The sequence below is a fragment of the Phyllostomus discolor genome, chromosome 2 (genome assembly GCF_004126475.2).
Source record: "Phyllostomus discolor isolate MPI-MPIP mPhyDis1 chromosome 2, mPhyDis1.pri.v3, whole genome shotgun sequence".
In the NCBI taxonomy this organism is placed as follows: Eukaryota; Metazoa; Chordata; class Mammalia; order Chiroptera; family Phyllostomidae; genus Phyllostomus; species Phyllostomus discolor.
In genome coordinates, this window is record NC_040904.2 from 174179288 (window position 1) to 174198964 (window position 19677).

A 19677-nucleotide genomic window follows, 5' to 3' on the forward strand; every position below is an offset into this window, starting at 1 on the left:
GGTGTCATGGATAAGACATGAGACATTCACACAGACTACCGAGTCCTATGGAGGAAAAGGGACAGCATGGCTACTCTCTCAAGGGGAGAGTGCCTCAGAGTGGCCTAGCCACTCCCTCAAGAGGAGAGCATGTGTGCCCTTGCCTTGACAGGCCTTTATTGGGTTCATTTTTCACAGGAATACTGGTAAAGCTCATTAATCATTGTCAGGCAGTAAGGATCAAACAATAAATAGAGTACAAAGAACTATGAGGACCTGTTCTGAGTCAGGGTCAGATAGCTAAAGGTCTGCAAAACTTTGAGGAACAAACTCGCTTCTCGATTGGACCCTTATCATTTAATTGAGAGCATTCTAAATAAAGCAGTTTTCACAGGATTTTACATATTCTTTCATAGGGTTGATCATCCTAGGGAACCCACCCTTTCCAGCACAGGGCTGCACCATCCTCTGTCATTGTTTCAGGCTTAAGTTAGGCAGGGGAAGTAAGGCAGCCAAGACATTAGGAGACTTCTTGAAGACAGAATGAGGACTCAGGCTTTGTCAAAACTGAGGAGTGAGGGTCCATCACCCCCTTGTTCTATAGCCCCCCCAAGTCCTTCCCTGAGGGCCTCCATGTGATCACGCCTGTCTTAGGTCATTCCCCCCTTGGGGAATCTTACTCGTCATTGGCTAACTGATCAAGCATTGGGGGCCAGGCAGGGTGAAGAAAAAAGAGCAGAAACGGGACTCCTGCCAGGGAGATAAGCTTTGTCTCCTTAGTGGCTTCTGATCCCAAGGTTGCTCACTCAGCCTTAGCCATGGAGGGGAGGGGTTAAAGCTTCTGAAACCAGGAAGGGCAGTTCCCAACAAATTATTAAGAGATAAATATTTGGAAGGTGCAGCTACCATTATAGCTATTTTAGGAAAATCCACATTGGTTTTCTTAATTCTGCAGTTAAAGCCTAAAAAATGAAGATATTTTCTTCAAACGTCATATTCATATACAGTACTCTCTTTTGTTAAGCATCGTGCACATATAAGGTTGAGCAATCCACTAAGACTGCAGATCTGAGACCGAGCAGAGACCAACCAGGAGGCCCTGCTGATCTCACACGGTGTACGTCTTGGAAAGTACCAGAGGGTTCTGGAGTTGCCTTGGTATTTGTTTACAGTGGTCCCTTCTAGAGAATAAGCTGCAATGAAAAAGAGCCTCTGGGAATCAGAGCTAAGGATAAAATGTACAAATTCTTGCTATAATTCATTTTGGGGGAGAGTGTAGGAAGGACTGTTTAAAAGATACATTAAAAGAAGCAAAGGAAGTCATAGACCATAATAAAAAACAAGCAGAAAGATCTTTAGCCCGTCCCCTATTTTGAAAAACAAACCATCAATCTTATTTGCTATAAACTTTGGCAAAGGATAACCTTAAACTTTATTGGCAATAAAAAAAGAATGTAGTTTATTTCTAGGTTTGTGTAATTGTGACATTCTTATTATGAGTAAAATAGGGAAGCAGTGTTTTCTGTGATACAGGTTTTTTGTTCCTGTAGTTCTCTTTGTGTGTGTGGCATAGTAAACAGGCAGACCTCTCCAGAAAGAGACCTCTCGGTGCCACAGTTTCTACTGTCTCAAAAATTTACTCTGAAGATTGCATGATTTAATGTGTAAAACCATGAGAACAGTGCCTAGCACGTTATAAACTCTATAAAAGAACCATTACTATTGAGGTTTAGCATACCAACAAGTAGCCAAGTGTGTGCTAAAAGTCACTAACTTGTACACTTTTTGCATTTAAAAAAATATTTTTTATCCTCACCCAAGGACATGTTTTCATTGCTTTTACAGTGAGAGGAAGGGGGAGAGAGAAACATACATAGATTGGTCACTTCCTATATGCATCTGGATAGGGTATCTGTACCTGCCTGGGCCAGGGATCAAACCTGCAACCTTTTGGTTACTGTAACAATGCTCCAACCAACCGAGCCACACCAGCCAGGGCACCTTTTGCATTTTTAAAAATAGGTTTTATACAAGGAATGAGAGGTCAAATTTTAATCTAGTCTGTGCCAATTTATTCTGCTATATTTTGTGAAAAATGCCTGTTTTTTTTTCTCTCCTCATTGGAGGCGATAACCTACTTGATTCACTCAGTAAATATCTCTTGATTGCCTACAACATTCTAGGCATGGGGAAGAGGGTGGTAAACAAGATCCTCTGTTCTTAAAGAGCATTAATTCTTCTCTTTTCCAGTCTATTGTAGATTTTAGACCATCCTTTGTAGAAAACAGTTCATTTTGCTCCTCCCCTCCCCCCATTATTTAGTAACACCACTTGATGATTTGGACCTCTTTGCAAATGGTTTCTTAGAAGCTATCCTTTGTATATATCTTTTGATTATACAAATTTTAAAAATATTTTTTAATGTAACTGCCACTGCATTTTTGTTTCTCCTTATGTCCGAATGATCACAGACATATCCTTAGACAGGGTTTTTCTAACCAACACCTTTGAACTTAGAAACCGAAAAGCAATGAATTGGAAGTGACACCTGTCAGATGTTCTCTAGTGAGCGCTTCTTACAGCATTGTCATTCAGTCCCTGTTTCAGAGGCGCACTGTCTCTGACTGCTGATGTGTGACTTCCTATGGCACTTCTTTATTCTGCGATGGTAAAATTGGATTCCAAGCACTTGTCGGGAAGCTTTCCATTTTTTTGTTTGTTTTGAACACTACTGAACCAAAGTACTAACCAACTAACCACTTATGTTTTGGAAGCAGCCTTTTCTGTGGCATATAGATATCATCACCTGCTTGTTTACATTGGGAATAATGTTGAGAAAAGATAAAGGAAAAGAGATAAAAGGCGGAGTCAAGTTGTGTCCTAATGATCTGTAGCAGGTAAGACCAAACTGATGATATATATTAAAGCCAGATTTTTAGGTTCATAGTGGTCACTCACACGCAATAGATATGAACCTCGTATCTTTAAGCAACACATATTTTGACATTCTATAGTGAGTGATTATATCTTCCTTGATCATATCAGAAACAATGCTTATTTCCACAGATGGAGTCAAAACACTTGCCAAATGCAAGGATAATTTAAAGAATTAATTCATTGCCAAAGATAATTTTTTGAGAAACGAGGAGCTGTTCCCAAATGGCAAAAGAACATCATTGATGTCTTCTCTAGCATTCAAAGACAGGAGACAGATGCTATTAATAAACTGCAATAAACTCGTTTTTTGTTTCCAATAAAACGAGTGATTTCATGCTCTTATAATTTGAAATGTCAATCTCATTTAGTAGGTTTGTGTTGAAAAACATGGCTTTTAAAAAAATGAGGTGAGAAGTTAATTCACTATTATGTCCAACATTTTTGCTCAGTATAGAGAACATTAGTGAAAAACTGTGAGAAAGACAAAGTAGAGTCTTGGGGGGGGAGACAAATTAGAGACCTGAACTATTAAAACCTCTTGACTCACTGAGATGTAATAGATGTTAGTGTGAGTCTGAGTTCAGTGGAAGGAGCACAGGAAGCCCAGGTTGTGACTCCTGCCCTGCCCTTGACCAGACACCCTTGGCAGGGCTCACTTCCTGGGCATGCACCTTCTGTAATTGCTCAGGGCTCAGACCTTAGAAGGAAGGACCCTGTGCTATGTTTAATGCTCTACTGCGTTGAAATTCTAAATGGTGTTTGAATAAGGGTCCCACATTTTCATTTTGCCTTCCACCCTGTGAATTGTGTAGCCAGCTCTGGCTGTTGACAGGTTACCTCTCTGAATTTCATACAAGGCCACAAAGATATTTGATGCCAAAATTGGAAATTCTGTGAGTCCCAACAAAGTGTTCTAGACCCAGAAAGTTCCTGGTACACCCTAGCTTTGTGGTTCCCAACCAGGAGCGGTTTTGCCCCCTGGTGGCCATTTAGCATGTCTGGAGACAGTTACAGTTGTCCCAGCTCTGGGGAAGGTGAGACTGGCATCTAGTGGGTAGCCAGTTGTCCCAGCTCTGGGGAAGGTGAGACTGGCATCTAGTGGGTAGCGGGACATTTAATCCTACAAATGCCCGGGACAGCCCTCACTTTTTTTGGCCTCAAATTTCAACACTGCTGAGGCTGAGAAACTCTGCATAACTCATTATTTGTCTCCCTACACCTGGTTCTGGCACAGGGAAGTTACTCAGTGTTGGTGAAACCAGTGGGTGCAACCTGGGTCTTAAGGGGTTGATTCCTTATTGTATGCAGACTGAAGAACACATCTGGCGATTACTAAATGTGATCTAACATTTGCATGAGGTGCAGTACAGAGATGCTGTCCTCGGGCACTTTCACTTCTCACATTTATCCTGTTAACTGCTGGGTACTCTTAGAACCTTCTGTAAATAACGCCATGCTCACATTAGGTGGATGACTTTCAGGATGACCTCATATTCTGCTATCGCTTGTTGGGCTCTCAGTTTACCAAGTTGTTTAGGTGTCTTCCTGAGTCTGTTCATGGCATTGTGCTGGCTGCTGTAATTATGTAATGTAATCTGTCGTAGGAATTTAGGGAAGGAAAAGTAATAACATGGAGAGAGATTTCCATGAAATTCTGAGTGCTTTGGAGAGATTCAATAAAGGTGTCACTAAAGGAGATTGCTCTTGAATTAACTGAAGGCAAAATGAATGTAAAAGATTTAGGAGAGAAACATTAAAATCAGACAGATTCTCTGTTGAATTAGCATAACTGTTTTAAATTTTTATCATTCTTTATGGAGATTTCAGACAATTACATCTGTGGTTTTTGGAAGAAAAACAATACTTTAGCCAGCTGATTTGTGCTCAGAGAAAGGCCTCATCCTGCATTACAATATTGCAGAATGAATGACATTTATATATTTTAGAATGATATAAAGTATTTGATTTAGGGAGGTAACTTCATATGACTTTCTGGATAACCAATGTGTCAGGCAGCAGGGCTTGTACTGTATTCTCTGGTGAAAGACAAAGAAAAGGAATATATTTAGATATTTTTCTTTTGTCACTTCTAGAGCCAAACAGCTCTGAGCTCAGCGATATCTGTGAGTGATTTTTCTGACTTAACACCACCTTACATCTTAAGAAGATATTTCTTTAGTGTTTGATTCTATAAACACCAACAGAAGGTCTGTCTCTTGCCAGATGCAGGGCTGAAGTACTTGGGAGCTATTTGCTTCCTTTTTAGTTCATGTTCTTCCTTGGATTTCCCATGTGGCTGTATAAACTGGAGGTAATGTGTCACATTCTTTTAGACTTGAACAGGTGCAAATAAATAATATGATCAGAAGTGTAGTCAGATTACTTCATTTCAAAATACTGTTTGAATTGAGGTAAGAGATGTTTGTCAGTCTGTGTGATTTTCATGTTGACTTTTAACTTGTTATTATCTTGTTAGGATTCATGTCCCTGAATTGGATTTGAAAACATGGATTCCTTTTTAATGTAAATCAACTGTTTTCATTTTTGTTAACATTTTAAAAGATGTTGTAATGTTTTAATTTAAATCAGTTGTCATGATTTTGTCCAACAGTTTTTAGACGTAAACCTCTCATCTGACTATAAAAGAAAAGAATTTTACACTTACGATCAAACACTTTAAGCTCTTTTTTAAAGTATTGTTCAAAAAGCCCATTTAGTTTTTTTCTATGAGATAAAAGATGCATTTTTCATTTTCACCAATAACTTGATTGATTTGGATATTTTGAGTATATTGGCTATCTCCTACATGGTATGATATCAATTGTTCTCAATTCATGTCTCAATTTGATCACTATCAATTAAAACTGGTGCACCCAACCGCGCGTGGAGCATCATCCAGCAAGAAATCTCCAGCACAAAACTTGGCAAACCACTTTTGACACATTCAATTAGTCACTGCACCTTCGCCATACGCTGCACAAATCTTTTTAGTTTTGCGTTTCAGTTGCATTTTTACCTTTCTTGGAATAATAAACATAATATGCCTCAAAATATTGCATATTTTCTACCTTCAGTATTAAAATGGCTACACAAAAATTCGCCAGTTTTGATATGTTTTTTAAAAATGCATGCTTGAAATGACAGCTGTCACAATACAATCTAACAAAATTGTTTCAAGTGAAGTTAAAGACAACTAGGAGCTGCTAGAGCCATCTTAAGGAAAAAGCCAAACAAAATTGCTGGCCAACCCAATAGTTTAATTTAACAAGTAGTATATAGATACAGCCTCCCTTTAAATGTTAGAACATTACAGATAAAACTAAATTTCGCTTTGCCCATCTGATCCAGACTTGGAATCCTTCCATACACACACACACACACACACACGCACACACACAGGTTTTTTTGTAGTTGTAGTGTCATGCTGCATAAACACTATTGGTGTATTGTTTAGCTACTTGTTTGTTTTATGCACTTAAGTTGCATCTATTCAAATCAGCTCTTCTATAAATCTAGTTCATTCCTCTTAGCTGCTATATGATATTTCAGGTATGTATATGCCAGATTTTATTTGTTCCTCTGTTAATGGACAGTAGGTTGTTATGTATTAGCACTGTAATGAATGATGTTTTCTTGAGCACTTGTACTTGGTTTTCTCTAGGTGAGGTCACTAGGAGGAGAACTGTGGACCATCTGCATCACAGCATTATAGCATTAGCTTGGCTCATTTGTTTTAGTGGTAGAGACGTTCTAAATTGCATCGTATATAGGACAACAGTCATAGAATCATAACATTTTAGGAATTGAAGTATCTTAGGTATAACTATATGATATGATGGATTAGTCAATTTGTTTCCCCATGCTGTTAATGTATAATTTTTTTTTTTAATTCTGGAGCTTCCTTTACAGTGTTCCCTGTTTCTGATGCCTTAGCAAAATTCTCTTGGTCCCTCTATTGCCTCTATGTTTAGTAACAAAGTTTCAGGTAATAAAATATGTTATCTTGTAAGGAATGATTTTAGAAGATGTGTTACTTTGCTCAGTCTCAAATTTTAATACTTTTTAATTACAATATTTTCTTGAAATGTTTTAAGTAATTCTGGCAGAATTATACTTCTTTTGGTTTAACACTTTGGATCTTTAGATGGTATTTAATTACCTCAGAAGTGAAAAATGCTCAGATATAAAATCTAGACTTTCCCGTAAAATCTATTGTGTGTTATAGATGTAATATAGAGAGAGTGCATTTGCGTGGTAGAAAACTTTAGGGCTGATTGCCCTGGATCTTCCTTATTTGGATAGTGTTTTTCATTTGAAGAATTATACCATCACTCACATTTAATGTGAAGTTTTATGCCCATTTTCCTTTCATTCTTACAGTGAGCCTAAGAACTGGACAATATTGTTCTCATTTCCTTGCCGTAAAAATTGATAGAGAAGCTAAGAGACTTTCCCAAAGGTCACCCTGTTAGGAAGCAGTGGAGCTAAAAATTCAAAGCAAAGCTGACCTCATTAGAACCATATACACTCTTCAACATGCTGTATAAAGCTATTCTTTTTCACCATCATTTAAAGATCATGTGAGTCTAGTTTCTAGAGGAATGATTCATTTTAAAGATCTTAAAAATACTTTCAATCAGGAATAATTGTAGATAAAATAGTTTTGTGGTAGACAATCAGAGTTAATTTTGTATGCCTCTCCATTTTTTCCAAATAATTAAAAGAACTCATCAAGCTTTTAGGACATTTATACTTTCAATTTCATTGATTTCTGAATTATTTATTCACTTTCTACTATAGGTAAGGCCCTATGTTTATAATTTTCATACTTTGAAAGCAATATATACTTACTACGGAAATTTGAAAAAAAAATTTTTTTAAAGAAAATTACCAGTAATTCCATCCTGTTTCTAACAGCACAGTGAACAAATGGCTGCTCCCAGGACGTGCCTGTGCACCCACACGCTGACCGCTGCCCGGGCACGCAGTTTGACCGGAGTGGTTCAGTAGTTCAAGAAATTCTTATGCTGGTCACGTTTAGTTAGAAAGAAAGTAAATGAACAGATGTGTGTCTGTTTGCTAATTAGATCAGACTCATCTGGGTCATGTGATAATTCTCTGTAATTTTTTTTTGATAGATTTCCATACAGTTTTCCATAGTGGCTATTCTATTTTACATCGCCACCAGCAGCGCACAGGGTTCCACAGTCTCCACATCCTCGCCAGTACTTGATATTTGCTGTTAGTCATCCTGACGGGCGTGAGGTGGAAAAAGTTGACACTTGGAAAAAAAAGTGGAAGAGAAGAGAAGATAAAACCTTCTTATTCAGCTATAAAATTGCCACTAATTTATTTTTGTATAACTACAGATTACTTCTATAATAAGCAAGATAGATTTGGATAGTTAGCGTTTCTCTTTTAAAATTGATATTAGCTATTTCATACTCAGTCTGTTGTTTAATGCAGTTAGCTATATAAAATTTCCTTTGAGAGAAGATCATTTAGAATTGTACTGTATCAACTGCACATATTTCAAAGTAGTTTCTATGCATCCTATAAAGTATATTTAAAGAATCTTGCATTTGTGCCTTTGTGGGTACCCCAAGGTAGATATTAGTTACTTTATCAATTAGCAGATAATCTTTATATTGATAATTAACAGGGGAAACGTAGATGGAAGGTTAATACGTTAAAAATGACAGATTCTTTCTTCAGTAAGAAGCCCTTCAATAATGAATTGTTGTAAAGATTCAATGAAATGTAGTTTGTAAAGAACCACTTTTGGGGCTTGACATATAAAACCTTGCAGCTCAACTTGTGTGTTGAATGCCATTGAAAGGTCTAGGAGGGGTGTCCAGCCCTTGGGCCACATGCAGCCCAGATGGCTATGAATGCGGCCCAACACAAAACTGTAAATTTACTTCAAACCTTTTTTTTTGCTCATCAGTTTTCATTAGTGTTTGTGTATTTAATGTGTGGCCCAAGATAACTCCTCTTCTTCCAGTGTGGCCCAGAGACGCCAAAAGGTTGGATACCCCTGGAAGGTTTTTCACCATTTGCCTAATTTGTCTTTTAGAAGCTGGGTTGATTCTAAGACTTCTCAAAATTTGTGTATGACTTCGGTCAAGCCAGTGTACACACTGTAGATTTGTGTCTGCTGTGTTGGAAAAAGAAAGAAGACATTTGATTCAATGATTAGGTTTACCTTGTTCGAGAAGCTGAATTTATAGATACTTCAACAGTGGGATTGGCTGTTCCCTCATCTGTAGACTTTCTTGGATTGGTGTGAGAATTAAATTACTTAATGCATCTGAATGGCTTGCAACAATACTAGGCACACAGTAATCACATAAAAATGTTTATTACTGTTATTGTTTGCACAAGTACTGCAGCAAAATAAGGTGGTAGGTAAGGATATTGCTTTGGAATGGGGCTTCCTGGGCATTAATCTCATCTCCACCAATGGTTAGCTTTGTCTTTGGATAAGTTACACAAACTCTCTGTGTTTCAGTTTACTCACCTGAAAGAATAGGAATAATTCTTTTCGTATTTTTGTTGTGTTTTTGTTGTGTGGTATTATATGAGATACTGAGAAAAATTTCTTTGTAAATCCTCAGTAAATTATAGATTCAGTGCATTTCTTTAAAAAGCAATACTTATTGAAAGTTTCTTGTCTTCGAAGAGGATTTGCAGTTTTATATTGGAAGTTAAGGCATATTACGGATTTGGGGTATTGTTAGACCCTTCAATAACCCACTCAGAATTGGTGGCATGCCCAAGGCACCATGCCAGTCAACCCTAGATATAAGGACTCAAGAATCCTTATAGGTGTTGGCCTCAGGATAGCTCTGACTTTGAAATTTGCTGCTTGCTATCAGCTCCCATTCAGTATGTGGTTAACTATTTCTTCTCATCTCTCCTTTTTCTTGATCCTTGGAGATATCCATTACTTTATTAGGAACCTAGCATTGCATTAAAAATCATATACATTGAAATTTATCTAAGACCCTACTTGTTAAATGGAGTGATTCATACACAATTCTGTTTGAAATGGAAGTTAAGGCTAGCATAATTCATAAGCTCCCCTTATAGGTTTCGCTTTTAAAAAAATCAGGTTTATTCTTAATTATGTAAGTGTTTTAATTCATAAATATATACATAGGGTGAACTGTATGTAGATTTCCATTTCTGGGTCAGTGGTTTTCAGACTCTGTCCCATTGCCATCTTGATTCTGTCATTCTTCACTAGTGGAGAAGACAAAGGTGGGGAACAGGGCAGAGCAGTAAGCCTGTGACTGATACGCCCATGAAGTGAGCATCCCTCTCTCACCTGCAGATCGCAGATCTAAATTATTGCTCCATAGTTTGTCTTATGAGTAATCATACTTTACAGTGCAGATTGGACTCTAATGTAGTGTGTATTTTGTTCTGCTGAATTCTAATATAGAAAAATGGCTTTTTTCCCTTTGTTAAGTCATTATGTAGGTTTATAAATGTTCATAGTGTATCACCACAGTTCTAGTTGATTCAGTTTATGTTGAGGCATCCAGTTTTTGGAAAACAGTCATTTTTTTCAAGTACTTTTTATTTTATCCTTGGTGACTGCAGCCTTCAGCGAACAGGAACTAGACAAATACTGATATGAGAAGTTGCAAAATGAATGAAATCAGTTCTGCTTGTAAGAAGTCAGGTGGCCATCTTTGAAGAACAATTTCAGAATCACTGTACTGTGAGCCATGGAAAACATATTTCTTACCCCAATATCCACCTTATAGAAAGTCTTTTCATCTGACGTAGTCATGCACTATGTAGTTATGTAGGTTTGCGATATGGTAACTAGAAATTGTTCACTGTGAAGTGCAGTCTTCTGAGATGATTTTTAGGTTAGTTAATTGTTTTTATTATCAGAAGAGTCTGGAAGTGTCCTGGGAATTGTAATTCATTACCACTGTCTCATTTTATATTGCTATGAGTTACTATTGGTAAATAATTAGATGGCATTTTAATAGAGTCTTTAATTGCTTATTAGACTGATAGATTCACTAATTTAAAAAGTGTTAGGGTTAACTTGTTTATAAAATATAATGCCCCACCTACTTAGTTTCCAAGTAAATATTACTCTCATCTATAAAGTGGTAGAATAAGGAAATATTTAATTTGCATGTCACAAACATGTTAAATGTTTTTTAAATCCTTTTTGGGGGGTGGGAGAGTAAAGGGAAGTATGAATAACAGAAAGAAACTAATAATTATTGCTGCATGGAATAAAAAAATTCTAACTTCCTTTGCTTAGCAGTTTGTTACTCTAGAAGGCTCCAGAAATTTTATTCTTGAGATTGCTAACACATTTCATTTTGACGATGTCACTCCATGTTAAGAACCATCATGATTTGTAAGACGGGGTACGTAAATGAAAATGTCACCTGTTTATTTAAAGTCAACAGTTATTTCAAGTATTCCAACTGAAAATTAATAGTGGAGACTTATCCTAATTGTGCTTTATTTGGTGTGAAATGGGTATCTGTGAGTGTTGATTAATAAAATGGAGTAAAGCAAAAAATTGGCCATTATCCCATACATTGTTTCAAAATGAAGATGTTTCAGTTTTTAAATTGTTCAAAATAGGGTTTTTCCTGAAAATATCTTATTTTGATGAACTAGCATGAACTGAGGGTAGGTGAGTGAATACACGTGAACAAGAAGATTTCAAAGTAGGCATTTTCAATTGTCTAGTAAAAATACAATTTTTATGCTTGTTTTCCTTTGTTTTTGTTTTATAGTTTATTGAAAAACTGAGCATTCAGGTAGTACAATAAATAAACCTTAGAAATGTTTTACTTCTACATATATATTGCAGTATGTACTGAATTTAAATCCTGTATAAAGACATGAATCTATAGCTAGAGCCTCAAAATAGGTAGAAAAATGCAAAATATCGAGCATCATTAACAGTTATACACATTGTATCTCTATTCTCAGTACTTGTGAAGCACAATGTAATAAAATTTTATCTGAATAAGAACATCTTAATGAACTATAGGCATGGAAACATTCCTTTGAGTTAGATCAATGACCCATATAACATTTTTAAAAAATGTTTTTATTTTTTGGACTCTAAAAATACATTTATTTATTCATTTGTTATAAAGAGAGAAATATGACAAAGGTGTCTGTCCCTTGACCCCTTCCCCTCTTGCTCCATTTCTTCCTCAGTCCCAGAATAACACCCTGGCTGGCTGGGCCTGACAGACCTCTCGGGTGAGGTCAGCAACACTGAGTGACGTGTCCTCAATGAATTTGTTGTAGATCTCCTCACACCAAGAGGTCCTCTTGTCTACTTATGTCACTGTGTTGATAGCTACACCCTCATGACCGAAATGTCCACCATGACTGAGGCTGTGGATACAGGTTTCATTGTTGGTGGGAAAGTCAGGGTTAATGACTGAGCAACCTGCTGCACATCAGTGGCTCTGGACTATGTCAAGAAGGGTGAAAACTTCAACATACGATGGGAAGATAGGAGGATGTAGGCATCTATGTAGGCAAAGGTCAAAAGGAAACATCCCCTTACTCACAGACCTTGGGCATGCCAGATTTTATCCCAAGTTGCTAGGTTTCGGGGGGGTGAGGGGGGGTGGGTAGGAGGAACACTAGTTGGCTCTCTTGAGAGGGGATCACCTTGGAAGAACATGCTATTTATTTATTTATTTTAAATATTTTATGTATTTATGATGTTTCTAACATCAATATGTGATTGCCCCTCGCACAACCCCTACTGGGGACCTGGCCTGCAACCTAGGCATGTGCCCTGACTGGGAACTGAGTCACCAACCTTTTGGTTTGCAGGCCAGCACTGAGTCACACCAGCCAGGGTGGAAGAACATACTATTTAGTATCTGTGAGTGATTTGTGTAAAAGGACAGTAATGTCCTTTGCATGGGCATAATTGGAAAGTCACTACCATAATGTTTGATTATGATCTTACGTACTATCTTATATAATTTTATAAACTCTTAGCAGTTGCATCTTTCTTCTGTAAGTATTGCTAACCTACTGAATAACTTAGTCACAGGACTTAAGCAGGAGCCAGGGTCTCTAACTGATGTTTCATCACTTATATTTTGTGTTACTTGTATTTGGTTTATGTATTTGTAAAAGCTTCTTTAAATTCTTGTGTATACATATGTAGTAAGGTTGATACAAATAAATTTAAATGTCACTGTATAAAAAGTGCTAACAGCCAGGGAAGCGGGGGTGGGGGGCAGCATGATCATTTATTATATATATGATGTTCATTTGATTTAAAAAAAATGTGTATCAATTATTGGGAAGAAGTGCAGCTTTATCTGGTATTGAAATATAAGGTCCAATTTGATCTATTGGTCCATAGGGAGGACACATTGTGTTCTAGTGGGTTGGCTTATCAACAAATTCCTTAAAATAATGTAAATTTATTTTCTCTTTCATGTTATGCTTAAAGGTCACTTTCAAAAATATTTTTATTAAAATTCTGAAGAATATATAATTCATTCATCCTTGTTTAAAATTTTTTATCAAGATAAAATTTACATGCCATAGAATTTGCCTTCATTATTATTTAGGATAGTATAAAGTTTACTCTTGAATAAATCCTGACTATCAAAAAGTTATGTATTTTGTACACGTAACTTAGGCCATATATTGTGTGCATATGCATTTGTACATGACTAGTGTTAAGCTATAATAGTTAAGCTTGTCACGACCTTGCATCTTTGCACCCGATATGTGTAACATTACTTGAGAAAAGAGTTCGTGTCTCTCAGATCAGCCACGGCCTCCATAGGGTGAAGGACCCACGGGAGTTTCTGGTTCTTGGCCTGTGTTCAGTAATTTTGTTTAATGAGAGAATGAATGAGAATAATTTGTTCTTTCTGAAAAAGACTTTTAGAGGAAATTTCATAATTTTATTCATTGAGTTTATGTTTATTAGTATATACTATTTAGAAATTTTATTTATTTTTTTGTTCTATAGGTCCATTTCTTGGCCTATTTTTAGTTGTGATGGGCACTATGTCATTATTCTTTGTGTTCAGAATCAAGGCTTTAGAGTGAAAAACAGTGAAGGCTTTGGAGCTAAACATTGCTGGGAGTGAATAGCTTAGCCACATTTTCAATATGGATTATTGGGTACATTATTTAAACTCAGTGCCATCTCTTTTTTTGTAAAATGGGTATGAAATAGTACCCACCATAGAATAGTTGGGAGCATTGAGCAAAACAATGTGCAAAAATCACCTACCTGGCGCATATGAAGTGCTTAATAAAACAAGTTTTATTGTAGTTGGCATTCAGATAGTTGGTTTTCCCTTCAGGGTAAGTAAGCTTAGTTTCTTTAACCTGATCAGTTGATGATTCAGTCATTCTCCTTTCAGTTAGCTAAGAAATGTTAAAGCCTAGTGAAAATGTGTGGTAGATTAATAAGATCATCTGGTTAATAAAGTCATCTAGTTACTAGGTTAAATTTTGCCTTATAGTATTAAGTGTGGGAATTTCTTTTTTTACTTTGAACTTTCATTATATTTGCCCAGTTATTTAGCTTAGTGAAATAAGTTCTCAACAGAAATATTGCTGCTGAAATTTAAGATGATTAATCCTAAAGATGTTATCGTTTTTGTAGATGTGGTCAGAATGAAGTCTATTTGAGGTTAAGTTGATTTTGTGATTATGTACAGAATTTCAGCAAATAAAATTTTATTTACAGCCTTTGGCATCCCAGTGGTGCTAAATGAAGTGGATTATGCGAGACTGTAGGTTCGATGCCCCGAGGGTCATTAAGGCCCAAAAATAAAGAGTGTTGCCCTAGAGGTCAGAAGACCTGCGTTCTCATTATGATTCCCTTGGTAATTAGTTTGTGACCTTGTGCATGTCATTAACTTCTCTTGGGTTCATTTTCCTCATCTTTCTCTGCCTTATCTTCCTCGCAGAGTCATTCTGAGGGAGAAATTAAAAAATATTGCAGGGTGGTAAAACATGCGGAAACCTAAGATACTGGTTTTGTGTAAGGCAGTGCTCCCTGGTGTTATTTTTAAAGATGAGATAACAGCACAGGCTATGAGTGGTCGCCTACGAGTGCCTCTTTATTCCGAGTCAACTTTAGAAATATTCAGGAACTATTTTTAGTGATTTTTTAATACCTCCTCTTGAAAGATACTTTGCAAAGTCATCACATAATGACTTGTTATTTGTGTCTCATCCCATGTTTTTGACACTAGTTCAGATTTTAACAATCTGAAGACTTCTATTTCCTCAGCCATGTTGATATTTATGTGTGTTAACAAGATTTCTCCCGAACACCCATGCCCTCCCTTACTGTTTCCTCTCCTGATAAGGACCTGGACTGGGAAATGTCTTGCAGCCCCAGCTTATGCAAGCTGGGCCTTCAAGTAAATGAAGTTGTATAGGCCATCCAGTCTGTGGGATTTCGGTGTGGTAGCCTTGGCGAACTAATACATGGAGTCTCCCAGATTCTTCATCCATTAATGATTTTTAGTTGACTTAATTTTGACTTTCAAAAATTGAGTCCCATTCATATGCCTACTCACTGGAATGGCCAATTTTCCCTCTTTTTATGTATGGTGCTGTACAATTTAAAATGCTTGTACATGCATATCTCATCCCATCCTTGCAAAAACCTGTTGAGATTCTCACAGTGAGTTCATGGATCCCATGTTTTTGAAGGCCACATTCAGAGTTCTTTTTCTGTTCCCTGGACCCAGGTAGACTGAGCCCTGAGAATGAGAAATGCATTTGACATGTGTGTGTGTGTGCATGTGTGCCCTTAAGTTGTTTTTAGTTCCTTCCTTTGCTCTTCTAGTAATTATGCAGCGAGTATTTTATTGTGGTAGTGGTGATATGTGTGGGGTTTTTCTCCTTATCTGTTGTGTGTGCATGCATGTGTGTATTGTGTAGCAGCATCCAAATACAGCTTGAAATATGGATAGCAGGATGCATGAAACTTCTGGCTGGGAAAAAAATAATTGGGTGTCTACAGCTGTTACTTCTTATTTCAGTGAATGCCAGAATCTGCTTACAGTAGTTAAAGGACGAGACCTAAAATCTGTGCCTCTTGAAAAACATCCCCTGTAGTAGTCTTTAGCTTCCTAAGGTAGGCAACGGTTTATGAAGGTGGTGTGTTAGTATTTAGATAACTATTAAGCTAGCTCATTGTTCCTCAGACCTTATAGTGAATCCCTGTCTTGCACGTTTCCTAGCAACTGACTCATGTGGAGGATGCAGAAAGAAAGCCATCAGGGACCTGCTCTGCATTTCTCAAAAGCATCTGAGAAATGGTACCCAGACTACATTTTCTCTTCAGTTTCTACCAAAAACTTGCCTTTTTGTTTATTAGCCTCTAAAAAGGATAATTGTAAAAGATGAGAATGAAAAATTGAGTAGTGAAGGTAAAACAAAGTCAAATTATTGGAAGTTTTTCTTTGTACTAATATTTTTAATAGGTATTATGTATATCTTGAAATAGTGGTTACTAGAATAAGAAGATGAAATTCTGTTTTGTATTTGAGAATTAAGATCTTTAGTATTATAAGGTCATTCTTCGTAGATGCACAAATACTTGTTCATTATTATCAAACATTAGATGAGGGGTTTTTGTTTTTTTCCCCTTAAAGGAAAGGAGAGGGATGTACTGGAAATACAGGGTGGGGCAGAAGTAGGTTTACAACTGGAAGTATTCGAAACGCAGAGTTTATTCTTGTCTTTTACTAATTACTGTGTTCTTTCTATGTGAACCACTATAAACCCACTTTTGCCCTTCCCTGTATACTAGAAGTAAGTGTATGTGTAGGTAACTATATTTGTACACATGCCTGTAAAATTTAAGCCTTTAGATTGGTAAATTTAAAAATGCTTTATGAGCTAAATGATAAATTTTGTTACATTTAAACAAAGAAAAATAGCAACAACCCACCCTCAATTTCTCTTTATGAGAAATTGATAGTAATTTGATGTTGTCAGTTTTAGCATATTTAAATTAGAGACTGTGATTTTATATTTTTATATATTTTTATTCATTCCATCATATCACTTAATTTTGGTGGTCTAGAACATTAAATATAATGACCTTTACCTGTTAATAATTCTAAGACATATGTATTAGAAAATACTGGCTTTTAGATGATAAGAATCTGAAGTGATGTCTCTTTCTTTCTTAACTGTCATGCTGCCATTGCTGAAATTGACCCTAGGAAAGAAGGTGAAAAGGAAATCACAGAGAGACGCGGGCAGGTGGCAAAAGAGATTGTGAGGAAAATGCAAGGAAAGGTGAATCGTGGATTAAAAAGATGGCTAGGCTCAGTGAAAGGTGGGCTGTTGGGAATTAGCCAGCCTGCCACATCTTTCTCCCTACGATAATGAAAGTATTAATCTGTTATTTTCCTGTCCCGTATTGAGTGTGCTAAGGAGTCTAGTATTTACCAGAAGAAACTGGTGTTATTCATGGAATATTCAGAGTAAAAAACGGATGTTAGAAAACATAGTGTAATTGTGTGGGTCCTTCAGTGCGAGCTGAGTGCTGTTTTTCTCCTGTGTCAAGGACTAGATCAGGTCTTTCCTGAAAGCCACTCAGTGGGTCAGTGCCGATCCATTGAAGTTTTCCTTGACTTGCAGCCATCTTAGAAGTATTTTATATCTGGTTCATTATATGGTCTTGAAGTTCACAGGATTCAGACATAAAAGTTTTTACTTTTCTCTGCTCACTGAGCCCAGCTGTGCTTTATAGAGAGCTCTTATTTCACATAGGAAAGCAGAGTTCTCAAATTCTGTTCCCCAATTTTTCTGTGTCTGTTTCACTTACAACTTCAGTTTCGTAGTCTGAATTAAAGCTTTGTCCCTCATCATAGATGAGCTCAAAGTGGCATTGTTGCTCCGATGAATGATAGTTGTTCAGGCTGCTCCCCCCATTCTCCACTCCCACTCCTGCCCTTACTCTCCAGTTCTCCTTCCTTCCTACTCAAGCAGACACAGGAGGCAGACCAGCAGGGATCGATACCTCGTATGTGCAGTGGGATGTTGGTCCCTCTCTTTCATGCCCGTGCCTTTTATTTTCATGAATGACTTTGTTGATTCCTTATCTATTGGCTTGGAATGTGAGGAGCACCAATCCCTTCTCATGTGGACGCTCCCTTTAGAATATAAGCTACTTAATTGCCCCTTGGCCAACCACAACTTTGGATCCTATTCACAGCATCAGTACAGGGCAATAAAAAATGTCCCACTTACCATGCTATTATTTTTTTACATGTGTGGTATAATGTCGCCTAATGTGCTTTCTCTGGAAGTACTGCTCCTTATACTGACATCATATTCTTACTACTTTTTTTTTAAAGTATTTTCTTTATAAAATGGTGATAGTAGATGGCAGTTGCTTCATTTTTTGTTTCTGGTGGAAAAATTAAAAGCTTCCAGCTCTTTAGAGCTCACATACCCTGGTTGGGTAAGCCCAAACGTTCTCTAGGCATTCTTTTTCCCCTTACACATGAGATCTGAATAAGGCGTACCACTATTACTCTGAGCCTGATTTTTAAAGGAGACAGAAGCAGCCATTGCAGTGTGGACCACAGCTTTGTCCAAAACAGTGACCATCACTGAGCTTCTAGTGTATCTGGCTTGTCTGGCCTCTACCTCAGCAGTGAGAGCACTTGTGACCTTGTTTATTAGCAGTGCCTGATGTGCGGGGTGAGTGTGAGAGGGAACGTGGGCCTTAAGTTCACATAGCCTGTAAGGAAGTCATCATTGCCAGAGGGGAACTGAGCCAGAGGAGAGAAGAAGGGTCCACCTGGCAGCTGACTGGACCCATGCAGAAGGCACTCTTGATAACTACCTCAGTGCTTGGCAGGCAGTGAGTGGCTGGAGTTCCTTCCTTAACCAGTGAAACATTATTTTGCAATGTTATAAACACAGAGCAAGCTTTTTGCATGATGCTAATAGCTGTTTATGAAATATATAACTAAATGAATGCATAAAGAAATGAATTTTGAGGGTGAGCAGCAGAAGATACAACAGGGGAAGGAGGGATGCTGCAGTGATAAAAAATAGAGAAGACTTGGGCCTTGGTTCCTAGGTTTGTAAATGTGGCAAAATTGAGAATAATTTTGAGTGTGCATGTGTGTGTGTGACTGGGGGAGGGGAGAGAGTGAGTGAGTGGAAATTTGAGAAGCACTGATATTTTTGCTTATACTAAAACTTTTATTTAGAGACAGTTCTCATTGCTTAAATTTTCTGAACTGTGACCATACGATGAATGCATTAAGTATGGATGCTGTCACATGGAGGTTTCCCAAGCAGAGCTGCCACTACTCACTTCTGTGAGTTGTTGTGTCCCTGGAACCGGGATTAGAAGAATCCCTTTGCTTTCTGTTGTGTTGTTTCCCCTAGCACTGTGTCATTAGAGCAACCATTGCCCAGACTTTATGTCTCTCTAATGTGTGCTGAGATGCTGTTTGCAGAATATGGTAGAACCAGAAACGCAAGTGTGGACATAGTACTACTTCTACTTTTGATAATGTTTAGGAGACGAATTCATAGGGGAAACTGCATTGTTAAAAGAGGTGCTGGAAGTTGAAGTCTTAACTCCCTGTGTAAAAAAATGTTCATTTACTTATTTGAATTTCATTCATTTACTGAGCACTTATTGGCTACTGTATATGCTTGGCACTTACAAAGCCCTAAATATATGATGGGGAAGATAGATAAGTATCTGCTCTGTTA

At 37.3% G+C, this 19677-nt stretch overlaps 1 protein-coding gene and 1 non-coding gene across 2 annotated transcripts in view; one reads left to right on the forward strand and one right to left on the reverse strand.

Annotated features, from left to right (window-relative positions):
• Positions 1-19677, forward strand: part of SLC2A13 (solute carrier family 2 member 13) — a 281707-nt gene that overhangs the window by 80657 nt on the left and 181373 nt on the right. The gene's annotated exons all lie outside the window — the stretch shown is intronic.
• Positions 12439-12601, reverse strand: LOC114514251. The gene has a single exon (XR_003685977.1). It is a non-coding gene; the product is annotated as a small nucleolar RNA SNORA67 (small nucleolar RNA).